The sequence below is a fragment of the Cervus elaphus genome, chromosome 12, assembly GCF_910594005.1.
Source record: "Cervus elaphus chromosome 12, mCerEla1.1, whole genome shotgun sequence".
Lineage (NCBI taxonomy): Eukaryota > Metazoa > Chordata > Mammalia > Artiodactyla > Cervidae > Cervus > Cervus elaphus.
This window is the reverse complement of record NC_057826.1, coordinates 68,536,007-68,550,547: the sequence shown is the minus strand read 5'-3', so window position 1 is coordinate 68,550,547 and position 14,541 is coordinate 68,536,007. Positions and strand designations below refer to the sequence as shown.

General features: G+C 36.0%; 1 pseudogene; it reads left to right on the top strand.

Annotated features, from left to right (window-relative positions):
• Window positions 1-3,647: 3,647 nt before the first annotated feature.
• LOC122706047 lies at window positions 3,648-3,792 on the top strand (annotated as a pseudogene).
• The last annotated feature ends 10,749 nt before the right edge of the window (window positions 3,793-14,541 follow it).

Below are 14,541 nucleotides of genomic sequence, written 5' to 3'. Positions count from 1 at the left end.
AAAGATTGAGGGCAGGAGAAGGGGACGACAGAGGATGAGATGGTTGGATGGCATCACCAACTCAATGGACATGGGTTTGGGTGGACTCCGGGAGTTGCTGATGGACAGGGAGGACTGGTGTGCTGCGGTTCATGGGGTCGCAAGGAGTCGGACACGACTGAGTGACTGAACTGACTGAACTGAAACAGAAATGAGCTATTAAGCCATGCAAAAACCTCAAGGAAACTTAAATGCACATTGTTAAGTGAAAAGTCAATCTGAAAAGCCTACAGAGTGCATAATTCCAACTATATGACATCCTGGAAATGACAAAACCAAGGAGACAGTAAAAAGATTTGTGATTGCAGGGGGGTGGAAGGATGAACAGGCACGACACAGAAGACTTTCAGGGCAATGTGAACACCCTGTATATGACACTATACTGGTGGATACATCTCATATATACTTCCCCATCAAATTTAGGACACCAAGAGTCAACTACAAGATAAACTACAAACTCTGGAGGATATGATGCATCACTGCACCACTGTGGTGCTGGATGTTCATAGTAGGTAGTTATGAATGTGCGTGGACAGGGGTATATAAGCACTGTCTGTACCTTCTCCTCAGTTTTGCTTTCAAAATCCTACTAAATTCTTTGAAGGAGAATTACACAGAGCTGAAGAAACATTTTAAAGAGAGACCTAATCTAGGGATCAGAAATCTCCCCTGATAAGTGACTCTTTAGTTCAAGGATCCCACACAATAAAGCAGTGGAAAGCATTCTATAAGAGGGAACAGAATTTTTTCTGTTTCATTTAGCTATATTTTCTAATTTTGTATAGAGAGTAACATTTACAAAGCAAGTAAATACATAAAGTGGAACAAGTGCTATAAATAAAATTTCTATCTCCTATAGGCCCTATGGTAAATAAAACAAGCTAAGGGCAGGCAATCAAGAAAGACTCCCCCAAAGTACCATTTAATGGATTGTTTATGTAAATATAAAATGAATAAATAGAGCTTTATGAATAAATTAGATCTTTTCATCATTCTTAAAATGAGATTTCCATTTTCAGAGTTGCTATGAAAATTAAAGAATAGTTAAATTAAACTGCTTCAAATCTCATTTCAAACGAGGCAATAAATAATCACATAAAAAACATGTAAAGCTCCTAGTACAATGCCTACTATACATTAGGCATTGAATAAATTGTTGCTGTTGTTGTTGTAAGTAGATGAGTAAAAATGCAGTTTCTTGTGTAGAATGCCATAATACATATGGGATTATAAGGCTCTACTGAGGATTAAGTTAAATCAGAAAATGTGCATAAAGCATATATCACTGTTTGGAATTTAACAGGTATCAGAATTATCATGTTTCACAGATAAAAATACAAAAATAACTGTTAGGTATGTATATAGATGGGCTTCCCAGGTGGTGCTAGTGGTAAAGAACCCTCCTGCCAATGCAGGAGACCATAAGAAATGCAGGTTCAATCCCTGGGTCAATAAGATCCCCTGAAGGAGGGCATGGCAACCCACTTCAGTATTCTTGCCCGGAGAATCCCATGGACAGAGGAGCCTGGAGGGCTACAGTCCATAGGGTCACAAAGAGTCGGACGCGACTGAAGTGACTTAGCAAGAGCATGACGACATGCATATAGTCATAGATAGTGGTAGCATAAAGAAATTAAGTGTTGGAGAAATAAGTCAACATGTACTTGGAATTGTAAGGCATCCCTGGCAAAGCTTCCAGAAGAAACTGGGATCCACTGAAATGAGAAGAAATTGAATGAGGAAAGAAGACCTGTAGTGCTCACAGCAAGGACTCGCCAGGGGACAGGGATGCTGCCACTTGAACAGAGCCTCAGAGCATCTTACCATCCAAAGATTGAAAACCAAGATATCTCAAAATTCTGTAATGCAGCCAGGCATTTAACAGAAATAAAGTAAAGTTCAGTTACCTATCATTTTACTTCTAGACTAGGAGAGATCTTAAGTCCACAAAGAAGAGCAAACTGCCTATTTTATACAACTGCAAATTCGGAACAGGTCTCCAATCACAGTTCATAGAAGGAGCTCTGGGTATCTTGTATTAGACATTTTACACTAGAAAAATAAGGCAACATATCCATACTTTCTGAGGTTAGCCATTTATATCAAGACATAGAGTGTTTTTACACCTCAAAAATCATGACTTTGAAGGCTTACAGTTAAGGTAAAGTATAAAAGACACTAAGGAGGAGAGAAATGAAACAATAGTTAAGCTGCTGGCCTGAATGTCTTCTTATTATTTCTTATTAAGATAAAGAGACTACAGAAAACATAATGGATAATCTATAACAGAAGCCCCTTGATAGATTTACTGATGGGTGGGGAAAGGGTGAGCCTACAAAAAAGGAAGAAATGGCCTGTCACAATAGAAGAGGTGGTGAGCATCTCAGCTAAACGTTCCTGTAATCATTTCTTATTGAGAAGTTAAATCAGATGGGTTTCCAGAAGTTAGCAATAAATAGCCTGAAATGCACAAACATCACAGAATTACAAATAAAAATATTGTAGGAGTGTCTATTTTTATTGCAATATCTCTATGGGAGAATGCCAGAAATAAAGTGAAACTGGTTGGATACCATAAGCCTCTTAAAATGATCACTTAGGGTTTGCTGCACACATACACTGTGGAAATAAAATGCTTCTTGGATTTTATTGGTTCAATCTATCCAGGATCATAAGTATGTAATCAGGTATGTTTCAGAATATTACATTTTAAAATAGCATTCTTATTTTATTTGCCTAATCTCTTATTGCCCTTCAAATCAGTTATTTGTGCACTTGACTTGGGCAATATATAATCCTGTGTTTTCTTCTTGGATTCTGTAATCAGTATAACAAAGGAAATAATTTGGCACCATCAACTAAATATTAACTGAATATTTTAAAGTAGAGTTCTTCTCACTATTATATAGATTATCTCACACTGTCCTGCCCTGGAGGTAGCATATATTCTAAAAGCAGGAGCATATCCAAATTTAAAATAAGTTTATTAGAATAGACTGCTAAGGCAATTATCAAGATGATTCAGGATAAATTTTTACTTTCACCCAAGTCTCAACATTATGCTCAGACATTCTTAACCTAAATCAGGTACAACAACGTCCCAATTCTCCATTTTATCCAAACACCAGAAATGTGATAAAAAGTGAAACAGAAAAGTGAATAAAAGTATATGCATACATTTGAGGATGTACAAGTGTTGCTTGAATGTGATTATAGGATGCAGTTATAGAGAAAATTGTCATAAATCCCTAATGTTTGCTTATGTTGCATTTTATGATATTATTATTTTCCTTTTCCCAGTACAAAGTTTCACATGTGGAACAATCATTTCAGGGGTGCCTTAATGCTAGGGCCTAAAATCTGGACATTAGATATAACAACAAAAAAAGATAAAATATAGTTTTCATCCTTGACAAATGTATTAGTGAGAAGTTGCATACAGCTCCTCATGACAGAGGTGTTCCTCAAGTGGGTAAGCAGCCCTAGGATTATATAGTGGTTTCTGAAGTCATTAGGTTCTCAGGCTTCTTGGATCTTTCCCCTTCACTGCCTTTTATCCTCAAGGTCACTATCCGGCTGATAGAGCTCTAGCAATAAGAAATGGGTGAACTCCCTGGCAATGGGCAAAGAGGCACCTGATTGGTGGTATTGCTCTTATATCAGTCAGGGGCAAAGCAGATGTCTAATCCTTTGTTCATCCTAGCTTAATGCCTGGATTGGTGGCCAGAGCTATTTCATGCCTGGGGCACATAAAAAAAAAAAAAAAAAAGAAATGGGTGAAAAGGCCACACAACGTTCCATTTAAGGACGTTTCCTCTCTGTCTCACGCAGTAAGTGCAGTTTAAATCTCATTGGAGAAAACAGGAACACGGCCGTGATCTTTGTTTTCTGAATGTTGAGCTTTAAGCCAACTTTTTCACTCTCCTCTTTCACTTTCATCAAGAGGCTCTTTAGTTCTTCTTCACTTTCTGCCATAAGGGTGGTGTCATCTGCATATCTGAGGTTATTGATATTTCTCCGGCAATCTTCATTCCAGCTTGTGCTTCATCCAGCCTGGCATTTCTCATGATGTACTCTGCATATAAGTTAAATAAGCAGGGTGACAATATACAGCCTTGACGTACTCCTTTCCTAATCTGGAACCAGTCCATTGTTCCACGCCCGGTTCTAACTGTTGTTTCTTGACCTGCATACAGTTTTATCAGGAGACAGATAAGGTGGTTCAGTATTCCCATCTCTTTAAGAATGTTTCACAGTTTGTTGTGATCCACACAATCAAAGGCTTTAGCATAGTCAATGAAGCAGAAGTAGATGCATTTCTGGAATTCTCTCGCTTTTTCTATGATCCAACGGATGTTGTCAATTTGATCTCTGGTTCCTCGCCTTTTCAAAATCCAGCTTGAATATCTGCAGCTTCTCAGCTCATGTACTGTTGAAGCCTAGCTTGGAGAACTTTGAGCATTACTTTGCTAGCATGTGAAATGAGTGCAATTTTTCAGTAGTTTAAACATTCTTTGGCTAGTGGAGGTGATGGAATTCCAGGTGAGCTGTTTCAAATCTTAAAGATGAGGCTGTTAAAGTGCTGCACTCAGTATGCCAGCAAATTTGGAAAACTCAGCAGTGGCCACAGAACTGGAAAATGTCAGTTTTTATTCCAACCCCAAAGAAAGAAAACATACTAAAATATGATAATTGTTTATTGCTAATAGACTGTGAATGACTGTGCTTGTCTTTCATGGAATGACAATCCCATTAACTAGGGATTTTGACCCACCCAAAGTCCTGGTATAATCCAATTTGTTTCTTAGAAAATATTGCCTGGTATAGTGAGATTGAAATTGTTATCAGGAAGGTTAAGAGGACATTTCAATTGAGATGACATTCTGAAGTAAAGTCAAGGAGACTGGCTATATTTTACCCTCTTGATGATATTGCTGAGTTGCTTTTTAGAATACTAGTAATTTCGACTACTACCAAGGTATGATGTATACGTCACAGAAACTTAACAAACACATTCATCTTTTCCTTTAAAATTTTTACCAATTTATTAAGCAAAATGTCTGTTTTATTATTTCTTTGACTTGAAAATTTTTTAAGAATGAACATTTTCCATAAAAATATTAGCACTGTATTTCCTAAGTATTTATCTGTTTATATCCTTTCCCACCTATACATTAAAAACAATGGCCTTCCTACAGTTTCTATGACTTCTTTATATATAAATGTTTTTAACCATTTGCATACCCTATTTGTCTCCAAGATTTAAGGCTACACTGGGGAAGGGTCAAAGGAGGACCTCTGCTGCTGATATAATTGACAAACCAAAAAAGAGGTAGAAGCATGGAGACATTTCGAGGGGTTGTGTTTTTTTTGGAAAAAGTCATATAAACCCTCCTCCCAAGAGACAATGACATTTTTAGCAAATTCTACCAAGTCCCAAAATATTTTGAAGAGCAATTTCCTTTGGAGAGAATATGAACAATCACTGAGTCCTGCCTTGAAGTCAGTGAGGAGTAAAATCAGAATTTGTTTAAGGGGTAAACCAACCATAAGTTACCCTTATTATTCTCATGCATTTCATAAAATTGATGTCATTATGAATTGAAATATTTTTCCATTATGATGACTTCTCAGAGGTTGTTTCTGGCATGCAGAAAGGCGTTTATATAATTTTAATGAATTCTTAGAAATTCTGAGTTTTCTAGTTGATTGTCTTGAGTGATAATGATGATTTTAGTGAATATAATTCTTGATTATACTAAATCAATAAGAGGAATATTGTTTAGGTACATAAGGATCAAGGAAAGAATAGTACTTATTAAGAAATTCATAAATTATTATACCAGACATATCATTCCCTTATTCTCCTTGAAATATTAATGTCTTATGTCAACGTAGAGCTTAAATGAGGCTTTGGAGAGCTGTATTACTCTGGTCACATATCTTCATAACATTTACCCCCAAATTTTATTAAATCTAGTAAGTATATGAAATATATTCAGGTTATGTAAATTGAAAAAAACTCCCTGCAAATAAAAGTCTAGGACCAGATGACTTCAGTGGGGAATTCTATCAAACACACAAAGGAGAACATATACTGATCCTTCTCAAAGTATTCCAAAAACTGAAGAAGAGAGAGCACTCTCAAGTTCATTCTATGAACTCACCATTACCCTGATACCAAAACCAGACAAAGACATTGCCAAAAAAGAGAATTACAGTCCAATATATTTGATACTTACAGATGTAAAAATCCTCAGCAAAATATTAGTAACCAAATTCAGCAACACACACAAAAAAAGACATACACCTTGATGAAATTGGACACACCCCAGGATAATAAGGATGTTTCAACCAACATACACAAATCAATCAATGTGATACACCACATCAACAAAAGAAAAGACAAAAACCACATGATCACCTCAATAGACGCATAAAAAGCATTTAGCAAAAATTCAACATCCATTCATGATAAACTCTAATACCAAAACAAGTATAGAGGAACATATCTCAGCATAATCAAAGGTGTTTACGACAAACCCATGGCAACATAACACTCAATGGTGAAAAGCTGAAAGCCTTCCTGCTAAAATCTGGAATAAGACAAGGATGCCCTCCACTTTTGCCACTTTTATTCAACATGTATTGAAAGTCCTATCCACAGTAATCATACAAGAAAAAGAAATAAAAGGTATCCAGATTGGAAAGGAAGAGGTCAAACTGTCATTATATGCAGATGACATGATATTGTATATAGAAAACTCTAAAGACTCCACACTAAAACTACCAGAACTGATAAACGAATTTAGCAAGTATCAAGATACGAGAAAATATACAGAAACTTGTTGTATTTCTTTACACTAACAGTGAAATATCAGAAAGGGAAAGTAAAAAAACTACTTTAACAAAATAACATCAAAAATAAAATACTTAGGAATAAAGTTGATCAAGGAAGTGAAAGACTTACATACTGAGAACTATAAAACATTGGTAAAGGAAATTGAAGATAATTGAAAGAACGGAAAGATATCCCATGCCCTTGAATTGGAAGAATTAATGCTGTTAAAATGGTCATACTACCCAAAGCAATCTACAGATTTAATGCAATCCCTATCAAACTACTCAAAACAATTTTCACAACACTAGGACAAATAATTCTAAAATTTATATGGAACCGGAAAAGATCCAGAATTGCCAAAGTAATCCTGAGGATAAAGAACAAAGCAGGAAGCAAAACTTTTCACACTTCAGACAATATTACAAAGCTAAAATAATCAAGACAACATAATATTGGCACAGAAACAGACATATGGATCAATGGAACAGAATAGAGAGCCCAGAAATAAATCCACACACCTATGCTCAATTAATCTTTGACAAAACAGGCAAGACTCCAGTGAGGAAAAAGTTTTCAGAAAATGGTGTTGGGAAAGCTGGACAACTGCATGTAAACCAATGACATTAGAACACATCCTCATAACATACACAAAAGTAAACTCAAAATGGCTTAAAGACTTAAATGTAAGACATGACACCATAAAACTCCTAGAAGAGAACATAGGCAAAACATTCTCTGACATTCATAGCAATGTTTTCTTAGGTGAGTCTCCAAGGCAATAGAAATAAAAGCAAAAATAAATAAATAGTATCTACTCAAACTTACATGCTTTGCATATCAAAGGAAACCATAAACAAAATGAAAATGGAACCTATGGACTGGATGCAACCAAAAGGGCTTAATTACCAATATATACCAACAGCTCAAACAACTCAATAAAAAAAAAAAATTAAAAAATTGGAAGATTGGGTCAAAAATACAATGAGGTATTACCTCACACCAGTCAGAATTGCTATCTTCAAAAAAAATGGACACATAATAAAGCGTGAGAGGATGTAGAGAAAAAGAAACTATCCTACTCTGTTAGTGGGAATGTAAATTGGTGCAGTTGCTATAGAAGACAATCTGGAGGTTCCTTAAAAAACTGAAAATAGAGTTATCATATGCTTCAGCAATCCCACTCCTGGGTATATATCTGGAGAAAACAATAATTTGAAAATATACATGCACCCTAATGTTCATTGCAGCACTATTTTTCAATAGCCAAGACACAGGAGCAACCTAAGTGTCCACTGACAGATGCATGGATAAAAAAGATGTGATAGATATATACAATGGAATATTACTCATTCATAAAAAAGAATGAAATAATGCCATTAGCAGCAAAATGGATGGACCTAGAGATTATCATACTAAGTGAAGTAAGTCAGAGAAATATATCATATGATATCACTTATATGAAGAATCTAAAAATGACGATACAAATGACTTTATTTACAAAACAGAAATAGACTCACAGACATAGAAAGTTGTGGTTACCAAAGAGGAAATAGGGGAGGGATAAATTAAGAATTTGGGATTAGCAGATACAAGCTACTATACATAAAATAGATAAACAACAAAGACCTACTATATAGCACAGGAAACTATATTCAATATTTTGTAATAAACTGTAATAGAAAAGAACATGAACAAGAATATACCTATATATGGATATATAGCTGAATCACTTTGCTGTACCACTGAAACTAACACATTGTAAGTCAACAATAGTTCAAATTTTTAAAAAGAGTAAAATATATTCAGATTAAAAAACCTGTTTGGTGAGAACAAGATAAGATACCAAAAGCAGGAATTAAAGGAATAATTACTTTTCCCTACTAATAACATTTCTGGTACAAAATGTATAAGGGTTTTTTTTTTCCCTCTTATATTAAACAATTCTGACACTAACTGAATAGAGTTAGCACAGACTCCACAAGTTAAGGGTTCAGATAACAAGATTTCCTGCACTTCATATTTCAAACACAAATCCCAGGTTATCACATGTGCTTCTGACTGAAGCTGGGGTTCTCCTGAGCTCTTCCTTGGGTTTGATAATTTGCTAGAATGGCTCATAGAACTCAGGAAAACATTTGACTGACTTATTTACTGTTACTCTTTTATTACAAAGAATATAATTCAGGAACAGCCAAATGGGAGAGAGGCATAAGGACAAGGTATATGGAAGGGAATGGAGTTGCCATGCCTTCTCTGGGCACAGCATCTTCTGGCATCTCAATGCGTTCACAAACTCAGAATCTCTCTGAACCTCTTCAGTAAGGGTGTTTATGGCATCTTCATTATATAGACATAATTAATGGAAAAACTCAATGCTAGTTATTAACCCAACCTCCAGCCCTTCTGCCTTCTCTGGAGGAGGGCTTGAAAGTTTCAGCCCTCTAGCCATGTTGTTAGCTCCCCATCACAGCTAGCATCATCCTTAGCAGTATTTCAAAAGTCACATCATTAACATAAACACAAGTGTGGTTGAAAGGGGCTTGATATGAATAACAGAAGAGACTCCTTTCACTTTTAGGCTTCAAAGGCTGTTTCAGGAACCTGGGAAAAAACTAAATCTAAGGATGCTCCTATTGCTATTATCACTTAGGAAATTACAAAGATTTTAGGAGCTCTGGCTGAGAGCCTGGGGTAAAGACTAAAACATATATTTCTTACCATATTACAGTATTACAGTAATGAAATGCAAAGATAAGTTGAGCCATAAGCAATAAACATTATTCTGACTCAACTGAATTATCACCTTCAGAAACATAGGGAAATAAAAACTGAAAAACAGCAAAATTTAGCAGAAATATGATTTGGCCAAAAAGAACAAGAATATGTAGAGTTTGACACATTGTAATTAAAAATACTTAAATTATTTGAAAGAACGGTCTATATTCATTTTGTTGTTGTTTAAAATGGTTTTTATTAAATAAGGAAAAAAGACAGAAAACTAAGCAATGTGTGCAATTCTAAGCACATGTTTACATGTTAAAAGAGATTATCTCTAGAAATTCACAGGTAAGGGGCTTTGTTTCCTTTTTGTTCATTTAGATTTTTCAAATTTTTGACAATAAATACTTAAAACTTTCTACATGAGAAAAAAAATTGGATTGAAAGTGTTAAAAAAAAAAACAAAATTCAACAGAGTAAATCTGTTAGGAGAAACACACTGACTGAAACTGCCCACCCTGGCCAGGCACCATAGTAACCATATGTGTGAGTTATTTTACAAGAAGTCCTGGTAAGGAATACGGTACTCACAAGCTACCACCAACCGGAAAAATCTGGGAAAGGTTAAAAGAAGACTCCATGTGTCCTACCACCTCCCAGAATCCTTCTTGCTGGCATCCTTCTTGGCTGAGCAATGCATGTGCCACTAGAGAGGACCCTTAGTCAGATTATTTGGCCACAGATAACCCAGAAACTAACTCTTATCACCATAAAACCTGAGATTGTGAGCCATATGAAAGAGCAGTCCTCCTGGGTTTCCTTACCCTCACTCTCCACCTGGGCACCCCTTCCCAATAAAGTCCCTTGCGTTGTCAGTACACGTGCCTCCTCTGACAATTTGCTTCTGAGTGTTAGACAAGAGCCCCCATTGGGGCCCTGGAAGGAGTTCCCCTTCCTGAAACAAATTTGAAGATCTTATTGGTTTTATTGGGCAGGCAATTCATGAATTTGGCAGTATCTAGCAACTACAAGGGCTCTCTGAGGATTGTACAAAATGGAAGGTCTTAACCGGAAGAAGGCTGGGGAAGGGAGATCTCAGCAAAACAGGACATCTTTAAGGAGGGAACGGAATGCAAGAGTTTTGTTACACAGATTGCCTCTTCTTCCTCCGGGGGATTGAGAGGACCCATGGGACAGAGTACCTTTTTCATCCTTCACCAGAAAATTACAGACTGTTCAACTGAGATTACATTTCTGGGAGAGGTTAAAACTGCAGTTAGGTGTTAAATCTAGGTTTCTTATCATGGGCTTTTAGCACAAGTGATGCTATTTCCCTTTTAACAAAAGAAAACCAACCATAATGTCCAATTTCAGTTTCTGTAAGTCTATATTACAGAAAGAATTTTAGATAGACTTAAGATAAAGCTAAGTTAGACCATGTAGGTGAGAATTTCTTATCAGAAAAGGCCCATGCATTTTGACAAAACATTAACATAATTAAAATTGCATATATATTTTTAAATGAGTCAAAAATATTGAGATAATGGGATTCCTCATGAGAGAATCTTCATGTCCTTTATTGCCTTGGCTCAGACAAATTGTTCACCAGAATTGCTTTTCTGGACAATTTACTGACAGTTCAAGATGTGGCCAAGAAAAAATGGAGTTAAATGAGGAGAATAAAAGAAATCTTGTGTGTGTGTGGTGTTCAAGGTGTGGGTCATCTGTTGCTTCATTTCAAATTTGTTTATCTAAATCAAATTCCCTTTTGGAGTTTTCTTTAAATATTTATCCAATATTCTATCTCTGAGTTTTTACTTTTGTATACAGTTCAAATATTTAGAAAACTAAGATCATGGTATCTGATCCCATCACTTCATGGCAAATAGATGGAGAAACAATGGAAACAGTGAGAGACTTTATTTTGGGGGGCTCCAAAATCACTGTAGATGGTGACTGCAGCCATGAAATTAAAAGACACTTGCTCTTTGGAAGAAAAGCTAAGACCAAACTAGACAGCATATTAAAAAGCAGAGACATTACTTTGCCAACAAAGGTCTGTCTAGTCCAGGCTACGGTTTTTCCAGTAGTCATGTATGGATGTGAGAGTAGGACTACAAAGAAAGCTGAGTGCTGAAGAATTGATGCTTTTGAACTGTGGTGTTGGAGAAAACTCTTGAGAGTCCCCCGAACGGCAAGCAGATCCAACCAGTTCATCCTAAAGGAAATCAGTCCTGAATATTCATTGGAAGGATTGATGCTGAAGCTGAAACTCCAATACTTTGGCCACCTGATGCGAAGAACTGACTCATTTGAAAATACCCTGATGCTGGAAAAAATTGAAGGCAGGAGGAGAAGGGGATGACAGAGGATGAGATGGTTGGATGGCATCACTGACTCAAGGGACATGAGTTTGAGTAGGCTCTGGTAGTTGGTGATAGACAGGGAAGCCTGGTGTGCTGCAGTCCATGGGATCACAAAGAGTTGGACACGACTGAGCAACTGAACTGAACTGAACTTCATTTCCTAGCAGGAAAGTGGTACGTGACTTTAAAGTAAATATGAAACTGTACTTATTGATAGTTATCCAAGTATCTTTTAAAAATAACTTTTCCTTCTTTATCCAGCATTTCATGAACCTCGGATACAACTTCTGGAACATTCTCCTTATAATCTCTCTTTTTTTAAAAAATATAGAACTTAAAGTAACAAACAAGAGAGGAAAAATCAAATAAAAGATTAATTCCGTAGCTATTTTGTTTCTCTGTCCCCTTATTTTGGTTATGTCCTGGATTCAAACATAGAAAGTCAATGCCTTCTGGCATCTATTTTAGACTATCTGTTTGTGCTGGGGATATGTGAATGTGCAATTGTGGTGTAAGTTATATTCATATACAGTCACTTCATTTAACTGAAAGGGACTGAGCACTGAACTCAAGTCTTGTGGAAAACAAGACCATAGTGTAATTTGAAAATAAACATTAGCCTTACAGGTGTTAAATTAATTAAACACGGAGGCTATTAGAGTGAGGTGGTTCTAAAACCTTAGCAGTCTGCTTAAGCAAACCAAAACCTAAACATAAATGCCTCAAGGTTAAGATATCAAAACTTAAGGACAACCAATTACCAACAGCCAACTCAGCTTTTTCAAATAAGGCGAATGCTTAAGTTACAGCCAATCAAATAATTTCCATGCTTTGCTTCCACCTTTTCCACCCATGCTGCTGCTGCTGCTGCTAAGTCACTTCAGTCGTGTCCAACTCTGTGTGACCCCATAGACGGCAGCCCACCAGGCTCCCCCATCCCTGGGATTCTCCAGGCAAAAACACTGGAGTGGGTTGCTATTTCCTTCTCCAATTTTCCATCCATGGCACACTCCTAACCACTTCAGTTTGAAGCTGGTCCTTGGAATTAATTTTGCTTATATAAATTCTTAGTATTTTTGAATATGCTTAAATTTCTCACTTAACACAGGTGAAAGTCAACTTCAAACTTTCATATTAGCTATAACCTGAATTAATATAGTATTTTTGAAAGAATGAACACAATCAAACCTTTATTTTTATAACTGTAGAAATGTCATTCAAATGTGTCCAATAGTTTAAAAAAAAAAAAAAACTATAAAGAAGCAACTATATCTGCATTGATATGGAGAAAGATACCCCAGGTGTTTCACTGGGCTAATTAAGGGTCACTCACAGTAATATATTTTTAGTATAAAGTATAGCATGATGTTAAGCCATTTTAGCTTTTGCACGTATATGTTGCACTGCTGACTGAAAATCAAAAAAAAAAAAGGGTGAAATACTTCACCAATTTGCAAGTCATCCTTTGCATATCAGTCTAATTTGCATATCAGTCCAAATTTAGTATATGTGTGCTGAAACAAGATCAATATGGCACTTTTTTTAAAAGTGAACTTTGAAATACTTTAAAACAATGCTACATTATTTCAGTGACTCAGTGGTTAAAGCTCCCTTTCTCTACAGTATATTTTGCATATTTCTTCTTTCTCCACATAAACATTCAATTATGGAAAATTTTGAATAACAAAATTGCTGGGGAGTCCGTTTTTGCCCCTTCATCTCTCATAAGCACTGCATATCAGAAGTCTGGAGCTGGCATTTCTGAACCACAGACACAAAATGGCCATATTGACAATTATTAAATCCTTTGAGAGACAAAGGCTTAGTGTCCTATCCTTAATGGGCAAAATTACTGTCCATATCTAGCTAATGGGAATTCATTTGTCCCAAATCCAAAAAGGTCTGTGAACTCACTCAAGACATAAAAACACATTATAATAGTTTTAAGGCAGTGGAATTCTGAGTTAGGATAAAGTAATGCTTTAAGTTTTTTCTACATCTTAGAATGCACACATCCAGGTTTAAGATTCAGACCTGTGGACACAATTATGGTTGACCAGTAGGCTTTTTAGCTGACAAATGACTAGTTGACTTGGAAATCAGTTCTTAAAGTCTCCAGAGAGTAACACACTCATATCCCTGAGCTTCCAGCTCCTGGATTTTTCACATAGTTTTTACCAAAAAACACCTCAGGTGTATCAAAGCTTTGTGTAATGAAATCTTTCAGAGCAGCCTGAGAAATATAACTTCCCCACCTGGATTCAGTTGTGGGTTAGAGCACATTTAATTTCAAGTCAATAGATTCCCTGCACATCAACACTTAAGGGATTAAAGACAATTCTAGTTTTGTTGCCCTAAATGTATTGTTATTGTTATCAATTCATGCAGCCTTGAAATAAGTTTTCAATAAATCTAAGTTTAACTATTATTTTCTTGCCTATAAATAAAATATAATCATCTTAAAAATCAATGAAGGGAAAACCATCATATCTATTAACCTGGCTCAGAATCCCTTCAGGCCCTTGCTATGAAACACAGTGCCGTGGATCTTTCATTTTATTGAGCTATATCTCTTTG